General features: G+C 43.1%; 2 long non-coding RNA genes across 2 annotated transcripts; both read right to left on the reverse strand.

The window, feature by feature from the left end:
• Positions 1-7700: 7700 nt before the first annotated feature.
• LOC117553353 lies at positions 7701-8409 on the reverse strand. The gene is made up of 2 exons (XR_004570141.1): positions 8137-8409; positions 7701-8025 (listed from the first exon to the last, which is right to left on the reverse strand). It is a non-coding gene; the product is annotated as an uncharacterized LOC117553353 (long non-coding RNA).
• A 707-nt stretch (positions 8410-9116) lies between these two features.
• On the reverse strand, positions 9117-10827 carry LOC117553354. The gene is made up of 4 exons (XR_004570142.1): positions 10741-10827; positions 10265-10365; positions 9991-10115; positions 9117-9876 (listed from the first exon to the last, which is right to left on the reverse strand). It is a non-coding gene; the product is annotated as an uncharacterized LOC117553354 (long non-coding RNA).
• Between the last annotated feature and the right edge of the window lie 1477 nt (positions 10828-12304).

A 12304-nucleotide genomic window follows, 5' to 3' on the forward strand; every position in this document is an offset into this window, starting at 1 on the left:
AACAAACTGTCCTTCACTGCAAACATCGCTGCTACAACCCGTTGCTGCAGATACACGCTTTACAACATCAGGAGGATATGTCCCCAGCTGACCCAGAAAGCCACGCAGGTTCTGGTCCAGGCTCTCGTCATCTCACGCCTAGACTACTGCAACTCCCTCCTGGCTGGTCTACCTGCATGTGCCATCCGACCTCTGCAGCTCATCCAGAATGCAGCGGCTCGTCTGGTCTTCAACCTTCCTAAATTTTCCCACACCACTCCGCTCCTCCACTCCCTTCACTGGCTTCCGGTAACTGCTAGAATCCACTTCAAGACACTGGTACTTGCGTACCATGCTGCGAATGGATCTGGCCCTTCCTACATCCAGGACATGGTTAAACCGTACACCCCAGCACGTGCACTCCGCTCTGCATCAACCAAACGGCTCGCTGCACCCTCACTGCGAAGGGGACCCAAGTTCCCATCAGCAAAAACACGTGGGTTTGCTATCCTGGCTCCAAAATGGTGGAATGAGCTCCCCATTGAAATCAGGACAGCAGATAGCTTACACACCTTCCAGACTGAAAACTCATCTCTTTCGACTCCACTTCGAGCGATAGAACCATTAACAAAGCACTTATATACTAATAAAGGACTGGCTTACCTAAAGCCAGTTGAGTAGCACTTGAAATGTTTTGCTCTATGAAAGCCTGATGTACTTATATGACTCTGTTTTCTTCAAGGTTGTGTCTTGTTGGTCGAACGCACTTATTGTAAGTCGCTTTGGATAAAAGCGTCAGCTAAATGCAATGTAATGTAATGTAAGTGTAACAATCAAAACAAGTTGTGCACACTAAAATGACACAAAAATCATCATTATTTAAACTGACACTCAAAGAGCAAAACCTCAGCTCAAATATCCAAAACTCTAAACACATGTTCAGCTCTGCACCCAATTTGCAATTCAACTTTCCACTTGTTGAAAAGTAAAAGTATAACAACAGTATATTTGTGTTTCTGCACATATTTGAGACTTGAACAATCTTTATTTGCAGAATTCTCTATATCAAACGCCATAAAACAGTGTGCTTGAGCACGATGGTGTGTAGTTGGTTTTACAAAATGTCTATACTATGAATGAAGTGTGTGCCATTTGGTGCAAAAGTTTGGTTTTGGTAAGTGTTTCTGTAGTTCTGGGTGCAGTGCTTAAGTCTGCAGTATATATGAGGTGTTTTGCACTTTGTGTGTATGGTTTTGTGAATTGTGTTTAGTGTTTTGAGAAAATAAGCCCTGCTTTCAAAAAAATTTGTTTTAGCATTGAAAAAAACTGTAATATGAACACAATGTTAATCTATCTCTGTTATGTGAGGTGATCTCTGCAGCTTACAGTTAAAGAAGCATGTACTTGTTTTTCAATGGGTAAATTGGAAACCTGTAATAAATATAATACTTTGCCCTTTCAATTGTTTTTTTTCAAAATGTATTTACCCAAGCTTAATCAGTCTGAGTTGCAGTGCCAGTCTCTGGTTTAATCAGTCCTTCTTCTTCCCCAGTGGCTCCCATGACTGCATGGTGTGGGCTCTTCTAAAGATGGTATATCAGATACCATGCTGTAGAGATCAAGTAGTGCGATGGATGACCTTTTTCTGGCGCGTAAACTTATAACTGGCATGTGTAGCAGGGGAAGGTGCTGTAATTTTCTCGTGGCCCAATTTGACAGACGGTGCCCAGTCAGGATGATTTTTGTCAAAAAGTGCCACTTGTAGGTCAGTTATATCCTGGGTGAACTGTTAATTAATACAAATTTGACCTCTTTTGACAGGACAAGTCAGACTTTAGATATATTTAAAATGCTGGTGTCAAGACATTGGAACATGACAAATAATTGAGGGAACCAAAAGCCTCTGAAAAGGTGCCAGGGACTGTACAGCCTTTACTGTTTACATATAATCACATGGCCAGTAGGGGGAGGAATTTCTTTAAATTACAGTTAAACGAAGCACTGCAGGGGATTGACAGACTGGTGTGAAGATGACCAAGGGATGACTTTACTTTGTAGATACTCCACAATCTGATATGTCGATCGATGACAGACTCCAGGATTCCTATTTCCTTGTTAAGATCCATGTCTTAGTACGTGGGTTATATGTTCATTTTGAATGTTTGTATGTAAAACCCGACACTTACCTGACGTGAAATTATCCCCACAAACGCGAGTATAGTTGTGGTTGGATGGTTTGAGATCCTCCCGAAAGTTCATGTGTTGCTTCACCCTGGTGTGTTATAATAACCGCCGGCAGCCTGTAAAATGACTTCGGCCCCCTGTTTCGATCACCTCTGTTGCCGCAGCCAACAATGGCACAGAAGTTAACCATTGTATGTCCGGTAAAAAAACAAACATTGAACAGGTATGACTTATTACGGTGTCTGTTTTGGTACTCCAGTTTGGCCGTTGCGCTGACCGTGACGTCATATGCAAAGCCTCTATAATCGATGGCAAAAACATGTCACTGTAAATGTCTCCTTTGTGGGACGAATACATGATTAATTTAATCCTCTACACATGTAATCTCACTTTTACACACCACAATAACGTTAACACAGCGTAAACGTTTGCTAATGGAGAGTCTATTTTGTCCCAAGAAAAAGTTCATGACTATCGATACAAAATATATCAATAAACCTATTGTTCTTTTTCGCGGTATTCCCCACACATTGCCAGTACACTATTACTGTAATATTTACACTTACCCATGTCCAAATGGATCCTTGTTGTTGTCTTTGTATTCTTCTTCTTCAGAAGAGTTGAAGACTTCAGGTTCTGAGGCTCTATCTTCACTGCTGCTAGCGAAAAAAATCTCTAGCGAAGTCGGCAAAAAGTTTTTTTTAGCCATTTTCTCATGCATTTTCTCTGTCTCTCTCTCTCTCATGCGGCTTTCACACCAGCGCTTTTCCCTTTCTAGCTCCGAGCTAGAGCTTTTCTGGTTCAGCTCCGGTTTCCCTTTTCTGCTCCCGCTCTGTTCACACCGCCCAGCACCCGACTGGTGCTGCCGCTGCTGCGTCATGACGTCACCGTTTACATCGCTGATTTGCTCCCCAACGGCATTACGGCGCTCACAACAACGGGGAACTGCGTCGGGTCGATGATCGTGTTGCTTTTAATCACACGAAGCCAGAATAAATTGAATAACGACTTCTCCAACCTTATACTTTGCTCCAGAGTGCCGTGGTTTATTGTTTATTAATGTGTTTCTGCAGCATTTACCGACCGCTGCAGTGTTGGCTGCTCTTCTACGGGAGTTTATTCTCCTCCGTTAGCTCCCGGTTAGCTCACACTGCAGCGGCCGCTCTAAAGTATTCACTGTCCGACTCACACAAGCAGCTGATACATATCCCCAGTTCCCCTTAGCCTAAGTCAGGGGTACTCAAATACAAATCTTAAAGGTCCAAAATAAATGTTTCAATAAGACAAAGGTCCGTTTATTACGGTCATTCAAACTTTTAAACAATTGCAACAAGATTCTTAACACGAGGTTACAAAAACAAAATGAATCTGTATGCAGCAGTTTTCATTGTTATTGTGTCTGTGCTTGATCCCTCAGAGTTGCAGTGTAAGAGCTGCACAGTTATGAATAAAGGCAGCTGCACCCTTTTTCATTCAGCATTCCCATTATTGCTTTATAAATGTCTTGCCCCCTTGTGTGTCCACTGAGGTTCGTCAGGCCCAACACATCTTCAACAAACTCCCCCTTTGCCTCATCATAAAAACTCACAAACACCAGCAACTGAGCATTGTCAGTGGTGTCAGTGGAAATGCACTGTGCATTTTTTATTCCATCACAAAGCTGATGAATCAAATCACCAGCCAGTATTTATGTTCTTCTGGTTGCTGTGGAATCTGAGAGGGGGATTTGCTTGATTTTACCTGTTATTTCCTCTTTTTGTTTGCCTTCAACATGGTCTCCATCACTTCAGTCATGCATTCTTTTATACTGCAGTTATTATCCAGTGGAAAGTCCTTACCTACTGGCCTAGTTCAATCAAAGTGGTTACTTTTTTTTGGCTGGGCAGTGTAGTTTTACACACCGTCTTATTTGACTTTCTCAGGACTTAAAACAGTTTTTTGGGGGCAGACCCCCTCAAAGAAAAAAATATATTTACACACGTAAGGTCATCATCTTAATAGTAGTGTATGCTCATCCGTGAGCAGAGCATCAAGTTGACATGTCTATTACAGCTGAATGCGGCGATTACCATTTTGTTCAGCAAAACGCCTCACAAACGTATTAAGATCAACAGCTTTAGTGCGTTTTGATTCAATGCTGAGTACAGCCACACTGACAGTCTCTTCTCTGTCAGTGTAGACCGCAAATACCTCATTCCTTCAGTGCTTGGGTCCGAATGCTTCTCGTTTTGCGCCGTCCAGTTCAAAATGAAATCGCCGCCAATCGTATGTCCACGCTCGCGCCAGGACCGGGGTTACATGACGTGCATCTTGTGCTGCATTCACTTGCACTCGGACATTAGAGACTTTCTCTCATAAATGTCCGATGAGCCACAACTTTTCTTTCAAAACAAAGCTGCCAACTGGGGTGGCAGCTGGGGTGGCAAGGCCTATTTTTAGGGTGTCAATTGCCACCTCGGTAGTTGAAACTAGGCTACTAGCTACAGTACAGATGGAACTAGATGAGCTGTTAACTCTCGCTCTGAATCTTTTTTTTTTTAAATTCTCGCTCTGACTTAGACAGGTTGAAAGAGACACACACATTTTTCCCACCCGCATTCCGCGAAGACCCGCCCTACTGTGCCTCTGATTCGCAGATTGTTTGGGGGGGGGAAACGCTGACTGGATGCTGAATGTGATTGGACCAAAGCGTTGACACACACAGGTGGAACACAGTGGAACAGTCAGACATGCAGAGCGCTGTTTGCAGTGGACATAGCGGAGAATTTTGACTCGTTGTGAATGCGTTGTGGCGATGTCTCACATATAATACAGAGAGATAATACATATGAAAAGTATAATTTGCTCAGAGTCCGGAGACAGTGGTGGTTCGGTCCGGATCCGGACCGGAGTCCGTAGTTTGAGGATGCCTGGCCTAAGTGAATGTGTGTCAGTCTGAATTGACGCTTTTTGGTATCACAACGCTGTTATGAAAGTTTCTCTGGTATAAAATGGGGTGATGTTAGCATAGCAACCGAAGCTAAACTGACTACTTGCTATTGCTATCCTATAGCTTGGTTTCACGTGACGTCACACCGTTGCGTTCCTTTGGCGCGAAATTCCATTGGAGGTCAGGAAGTAATTTTCTACAGAGGATGCTGCTGTTACCATTGTGAAAATGCCGGTGTGTTGTGTAGTTTACGGTTGTTCCAATCGATCCGGCCGAGAGAAAAACAAGAGGTTTTACCGAGTGCCGAAGGTTGTCGTCCATAAAGCTGAGCAATTTAAGAAGCTAACCGAAGAACGCCGGAAAAAATGGCTTTCAAACCTACATCTGCGGTCGGGAGGAGCAGAGTCGTCTAATGCACGGGTCTGCAGCGACCACTTCATCAGAGGTATTAGCTAACTTGGTTTTTGTGGCTTTGTTTAGGTATTATTGGGTTGTGGTTAAATGCGTATTTACTTAGTAATACTGATCATGTTTAAGTTACCTGTAGTCTAATATGGACTTTGTTGGGACTTTTTAGGGTGCCCTAGCGCTTTGGGTGACGTTGAGTCGGTAGACTAGGCTCCCACTGTTAGCCTTGGTTACCACACAGCAAGTAAGCCCAGATCAGAGGCATCTCTTCGACGAGAGCAGAGGATGGAGCTCAAGGAAGACCAACAAAGACAATCAGAATGTGCAGAGGCTTTGTTGGATCTCCTGCAGACAACCGAGAGCCCAGAACCGACGCAGCCCCCGTCTGACAGCCCACAACCAGAGGACACCAGTGGGATATTAAATGACCAACAAGGTAAATTAACCACCAGCATTATTATTAAATATTACAAATGTGATTGTCAGAAAATCAATGCAAACTTTGAATTAGGTTTAGAAAATAGAGCACTAATTTGAGAATCTGCAATAATTGGAACAGAGAACTTGCATGTCTGTAAAAAGGTTGTCAAAAAGATAACTTCACAAAAATTCACATTCATATTTGACTATTTTAAATAACTAATTATGCTTGCTACTGCTATATTGTATGCAGATGCAGGATGCCAGACTGATTTAACGATGGAGGACATCGAGAGGATGGAGGATGTTCTGAGACAGAACACAACAGAGCTGGGAGATCTTCGGACAAAGGCACTGGACACAAAGTTCAACCAGGAGTCCTTTGAGAACAACGAAGAGAAAACAAAGTTTTACACCGGGCTCCCCAACTTCTTAGTTTTACTTCAGGTTTTCAACTGTGCGAGCCCTACATCACCTGTGGCCCTATGTCTGCTCTCCAAATTTGAACAGTTCATTTTAGTTTTGCTGAGGCTGAGACTAAATCTCCCTCTGAAAGATTTGGCTTTCAGGTTCAACATCTCTCTCTCCACTGCTTCTAGAATTTGGCATAAGTTAATTGGCATACTTCACGAGAGTACAGAATTTATAATTGAGTGGCCAGAGCGACATGTACTTCAAGCTACAATGCCAATGGGATTCAGACAGGCATTTGGATGTAGAGTTGCTGTGATTGTTGACTGTTTTGAAGTTTTTATTGAGAGGCCCTCTAATTTACTAGCTAGAGCACAAACATGGTCCAACTACAAGCATCACCATACTGTTAAATTTCCGATTGGTGTTGCTCCCCAAGGCTATGTTACCTACATATCTTGTGCCTGGGGAGGAAGAGTTAGTGATAAACAGATCACAATACAGAGTGGGCTCCTAAAAAACCTGTTACCTGGAGATATTGTCCTAGCAGACCGTGGGTTCGATATTGCCGATAGTGTGGGATTTTACTGTGCTTCACTAAAGATGCCTGCATTCACCAGGGGGAAAAGTCAGCTGTCAGCATACGAGGTGGAAGAGACAAGAAAAATAGCTAATGTGCGTATTCATGTTGAAAGAGTCATAGGATTAGTCAGAAGAAAATATCAGATTCTGCAAAGCAGGGCTGTGCCCATAGAGCACAGCTAACAAAACCAGGTGAGGCACTAGCATTAATTGACAAGATTGGGGTTATTTGCTGTGCCTTGTCTAATCTGTCAGTGTCTGTCGTCCCATTGGAGTAAAGTCATGGAGCTGTAGTCTTGTAAATAAGAAACCATGTATTATTCAGTATCATTTAATCTTTTCAGTAAACATCTTTTTGTGTTCAAACATCTTGTGTTCAAGTCTTTTCAGTAAACATCTTTTTGTGTTGAAAATTGTGTAGCCCTACTCAATATACAACGTTCATCTACATTCAGGCTTAATTCATTCAACAATATTCTAGAGATGACAATTGGTCTGGTGACGCTCCCATGTATGGCCATTGAGGGTTATTGTAAATGTAAATAAGAAACCATGTATTATTCAGTCTTAGTATCATTTCATCTTTTCAGTAAACATCTTTTTTACAATAGCAATATATCACACAGCCCTACTTCCTCTAGTGAGTGTGGTCAGTGAATATGAAGGTGCTGTAATGCAGGTTAAAGAGCTGCCACTGTGCAAATGTTACGTTCCCTTGTAAATATAGGGGTACAAAGGGAAGTAGCGACACACAACATAACCGGCCGAGAGAAAAAGGAGAGGAAACTGATCTCTGACGCCATAAAGTGGTCTTTTAATTAACACAACGAAAAAGGGCTCACCAGCCAACTTGTCAAACAAAGCTTAAGATAAGGGGAGAGCGACTGCAACCTTCCTCATGTCCTATATGGAGGCGCTGATTGGAGATTGGGAGCACCTGGGGAGATCAGAGGGAGAGAGAAAAAGACACCCACACACACCCAAACACCAGCACCCACTACGGCACGTAATAATAATGCAACAAGGAGAGAACCACAACTTCCGGGACCAGGACTGACCACAGGTGCTGGTAATCACGCCTTCTCTCCCTCCTGATCATCTTGCAACTGAAACTGAAAAATGGAACAGCAGACAGGGAGAGGAGGCTTTTAGTCACCTGATAGTTATGCACTAACATGTTCTTGTGGAAAAAAATGAGCACACCAACTCTTTATGACTTTTACCTTTCCCCTTGTAAGTTGCTGTCCCAACACTTCAGGGAGAACACATAGTCTGAAGAAACGCTCAACTCTGGGAATGATGTTGTCCCACAGGTCCACATCACGCACAATTCTCTCTACAAAGAGGTCATTTTTAGTCCAGACAACAAAGTCGCAGTAGTCAACATCAACGAGGTGGAGCTGAGCCTGTATTTGATGGTAGTAGGCATGTCTCCTGTCCAGCTTCACAGTGCCCCCATCGTTGACGAGACAGAAGCCCTGTTCTCCAGCACACAGGCGAAGTTTGGCCTCCTCTTGTTTGCTGTGTGGGCACTAAAAGTTCAATGAAAAGAAAAGTAATATATTGTACTGTAAATAAGTGTCTGCAGCTCAAAATGTATTGGGAGAGGATCCCCAGACTCAGGATCACGTCACAATCCTATACTTACCCGCTTTACTGTAGCACAATACTGAACAAATAACTTACCTTTATCTCACAGATACCAGTTTCATGGCAGGTGCACGTGACACCTCCGTCTGGCGACGCTCCCATGTATGGCCATTGAGGGTTCAGCCAAAGCCCGCTGTCTTTACAGCTGAAACCCTGGTGGTGCAGACTTTGTACTCCTTCATACTGCTTTCGGGCAGTTGCCTCGTATTTGCATCCATACCACACACACACACACACACACACACACACACACACACACACACACACACACACACACACACACACACACACACACACACACACACACACACACACACACACACACACACACACACACACACACACACACACACACACAAACACACACACACACACACCACACACACACACACACACACACACACACACACCACACACACACACACACACACACACACACACACACACACACACACACACACACACACACACACACACACACACACACACACACACACACACACACACACACACACACACACACACACACACACACACACACACACACTGAATATTTTGTGAATCATGTTTTGTAATGATAATGAATTTAGTTATAAGTTACTTGTACTGTAACTTACTGATATACGTGATATAATCAGCGTATACCACGGGTAGAATTGTAAGTTACTTTTCACAACAAGTCGGTATCCCTCCGCGTCTGAGAAAAACTGTATACAGTTTGCTTTTCTGATTGGCTCCCTAATCCCTAATAAATACCTTGTTGCAGCTGTAGAGAACTTGTATGCCTCTGGGTAGCATATGGACTTGATCAAGGACTTTGATGGCTGTGCAAGACTAGTCTGTAGAACCTGCTTCAGTCTTGAGGCTGTGATCCTTCCTGCTCTTTGGCTAAACCATATTGCTGATAAGCTCTGGTTTCTGGTCTCCTCCTCTACTGCCTGGACCTGTGGCTGTGTCAGCTCTTCCTGTCTGAAGTCCTGGCATGCATTCTGCAACTCTGTTGGGGATAGCTGTAGCATCTCTGGTGTCCTATACTGAGGTAGTGGTTTAGGTAGCTTGCTCACAGATTTAGGGACAAATTCTCTGTAATATGGTTCCCTGGACATCAGTGCAGCACTTCTTGGGGAATTTCTGCTCAAAGTCTTGAAAAACTGCATATACCTCTCTGATCCTCGCTCCAATTTTGAACCCTGGACTGTGGGACGCTGAAATGTGTGCTTCTCACCTGTCCTTCCAGCAATGGCATCATCCAGTTTTTGCTTTTTGGATTTTGCGGATGAAAAGTCTATCATCGCAACTGGAGCAGCAGGAATCTGCACATGTGAGAGACAGACCAACATGTATGTGAACATACATGTAGGTGCAGTGTAACAATGAGACAGGCAAGGACGGCATGAACAGCTGACTGACCACTGGGGTCTGAATACCTTTTTGACATGTGATGGCATTAGCCACTTGCACTTCTCAGTGGTGCAGGATGCAGTCTCTCATCTTCACACCTGCTTCGATTGCAAACAGAACTGCTCCAACATGTGAGCAGGATTCTGACAAACTGTATAGACAGAGACATACTAGAATAACTAGATTGATCGTAAAAGCTAGTAATGGTATAACATGAATATTATAGCAGGCATTATTTTGTCTGAGCTTAAGTGTTGTGTCAAATATGCTTTGGGTTGGGATATTTATTTTATGACTTACCCAGCCATACAGTTACAGTGTGCTGTAACAACCTCTCCATCTTCTTTAGCTACAATCCACGTTTTTAATGGTGTTTCTCCAGACCTCTGGGAATGGTTGACCTACACAATTGAAGCTCCAGTTCACAACTTGCGAGTTGGTAACATACATTTAACAACATCACAAGCAACACATAACCAGATGGTCTTGGTAAAGAGGTTGTTTTTAATATTAACCTCAACATAGAGTGATAAACAACGTGCAGGCTGTTCAAAGGCTCTGAGCTGTCTATACACACAAAACACAATATATCCTAAGCTAAACACATAACAAACATACACATATATACACACACAACACACTCACAGGCCAGTTAATGCTGAAGGCAAGGCGACAGCCGTAACACTGCCTTACATGAGTCCATGTAGCTAAAGTCAGCTAGCTAGATGTCTCCTAATAATGCTACTTAGAGGTAAGAAGGTATAGTTAACACTCACCCGGGCAAAAACAAGGCGACATTTGTTTAATGCCTCTTTGGTGCCGAGGTCATTCACCCATCCACACACGAAGTAGTTGAAAGCTTCTAGGCTTTTATACGCTTTCATCTGGCTAGCCGTGTAGTAGGAGGTATGAAGGACGAGGTAGCTGGTGATATCCATCGCCTGGACAGCGGGCAAATCGGATAAATCACGAGAAAAGTCGTTTTTTTTCAGCTGATACAGATCGTATCCGATGTGTGCTGTGATTTGTTCACGATATCTGCGGCGTGCAGGTTCATTTAATTGTTTGACATAGTCGGTGTCCTCCATGATTCCTGCGTTGATGAATGATTGCGTTTTCACTTCCTGACCTCCACTTGAATTTCGCGCGTCATAGAAGTCACGTGACTGAAACCAAGCTATTGTGACATAAACCGTTTTCTACAGGCACATTTTACCGGCGTATTTTTATTATGATTCTACTTGTGATAGTCGGACACGACAACCTGTGCAGCCCATCTATTGATTCCATCCGATAGCTGCTATAATACAAAACAAAATGTCTGCCTCTCTCCACAATGATCAATAACAGTGAACGGATGGTCAAAGTAAGGTACAAATAAACAGAATCACACGAAGCCTGGTTAGTCTTGCCTGACTTTATAAAGTGTGTTTATAAGCACTACTGCTTGTCGGCAGGCATGACAGTCGACCCATGTTCAGGGGAGGTGGGTTTAGTTTCCTGCACACCTCGACGTAAGAGAGACGTAAGCGACGCCACCTCTTAGCTCCGAAGCTCTTGCCTCTAGACCAGGGGTGGGGAACCTTTTTCCTCTCAAGGGCCATTTCAATTTTTACAATATCCTCAGAGGGCCGTACAAATTATTGACCTATTAAAAAAACTAAAATCACAGCCCATTCATTTCATTCTGTGCAAAGAAAAAGCAACCTCTTAATCCAGATATCTCACCATGACTCGCGTATGCATGCACGGTGTGGCATGACCACCAAAACACAAATATATGGACACAAGATGTTTGCAAATGTATTTAGTTTCCTATCCATGTGAACATGATTTAAGTGGGGGGGGGACCTAACCTCCTCCAGCACCCCCGGGAAGATTTTTTTTTAAATGTTGAAGTTAAAAGCATCAATCTGCTGCACTTTGAGAGCAACATTAGGAGATCTATGGATACATCTCTCAACACCCAGATGAAACAGAACTGGAAGCAGATTTATTTTTCTTTATGAATATTTGACTAATCACTCCCCTTTCAAACTGTATTCTTCTTTATTAATAACAACTTTTGTTTACTGTCATATAGTATTTTATACCTGTTTACTTTATTCTCTTGTTCTCTTGTCAACTATAATGATCATATAAAGATGTGCCTTTACCTCACTGGTTGTAGAAAAAGCTTCTTATATTCGTTAGCATAGCTAGCTAACCAGATGCTAATAACAACAAAGTTATTGACTGTATGATCAGTATGACCGATGAACGCCACTGGGCTTACAACTAAGACACAGCCACGCAGAAACTGCGGCATGTGTACGGCTCCTTATGGGTACTGCAATTTGT

The sequence above is a fragment of the Gymnodraco acuticeps genome, unplaced genomic scaffold, assembly GCF_902827175.1.
Source record: "Gymnodraco acuticeps unplaced genomic scaffold, fGymAcu1.1, whole genome shotgun sequence".
Lineage (NCBI taxonomy): Eukaryota > Metazoa > Chordata > Actinopteri > Perciformes > Bathydraconidae > Gymnodraco > Gymnodraco acuticeps.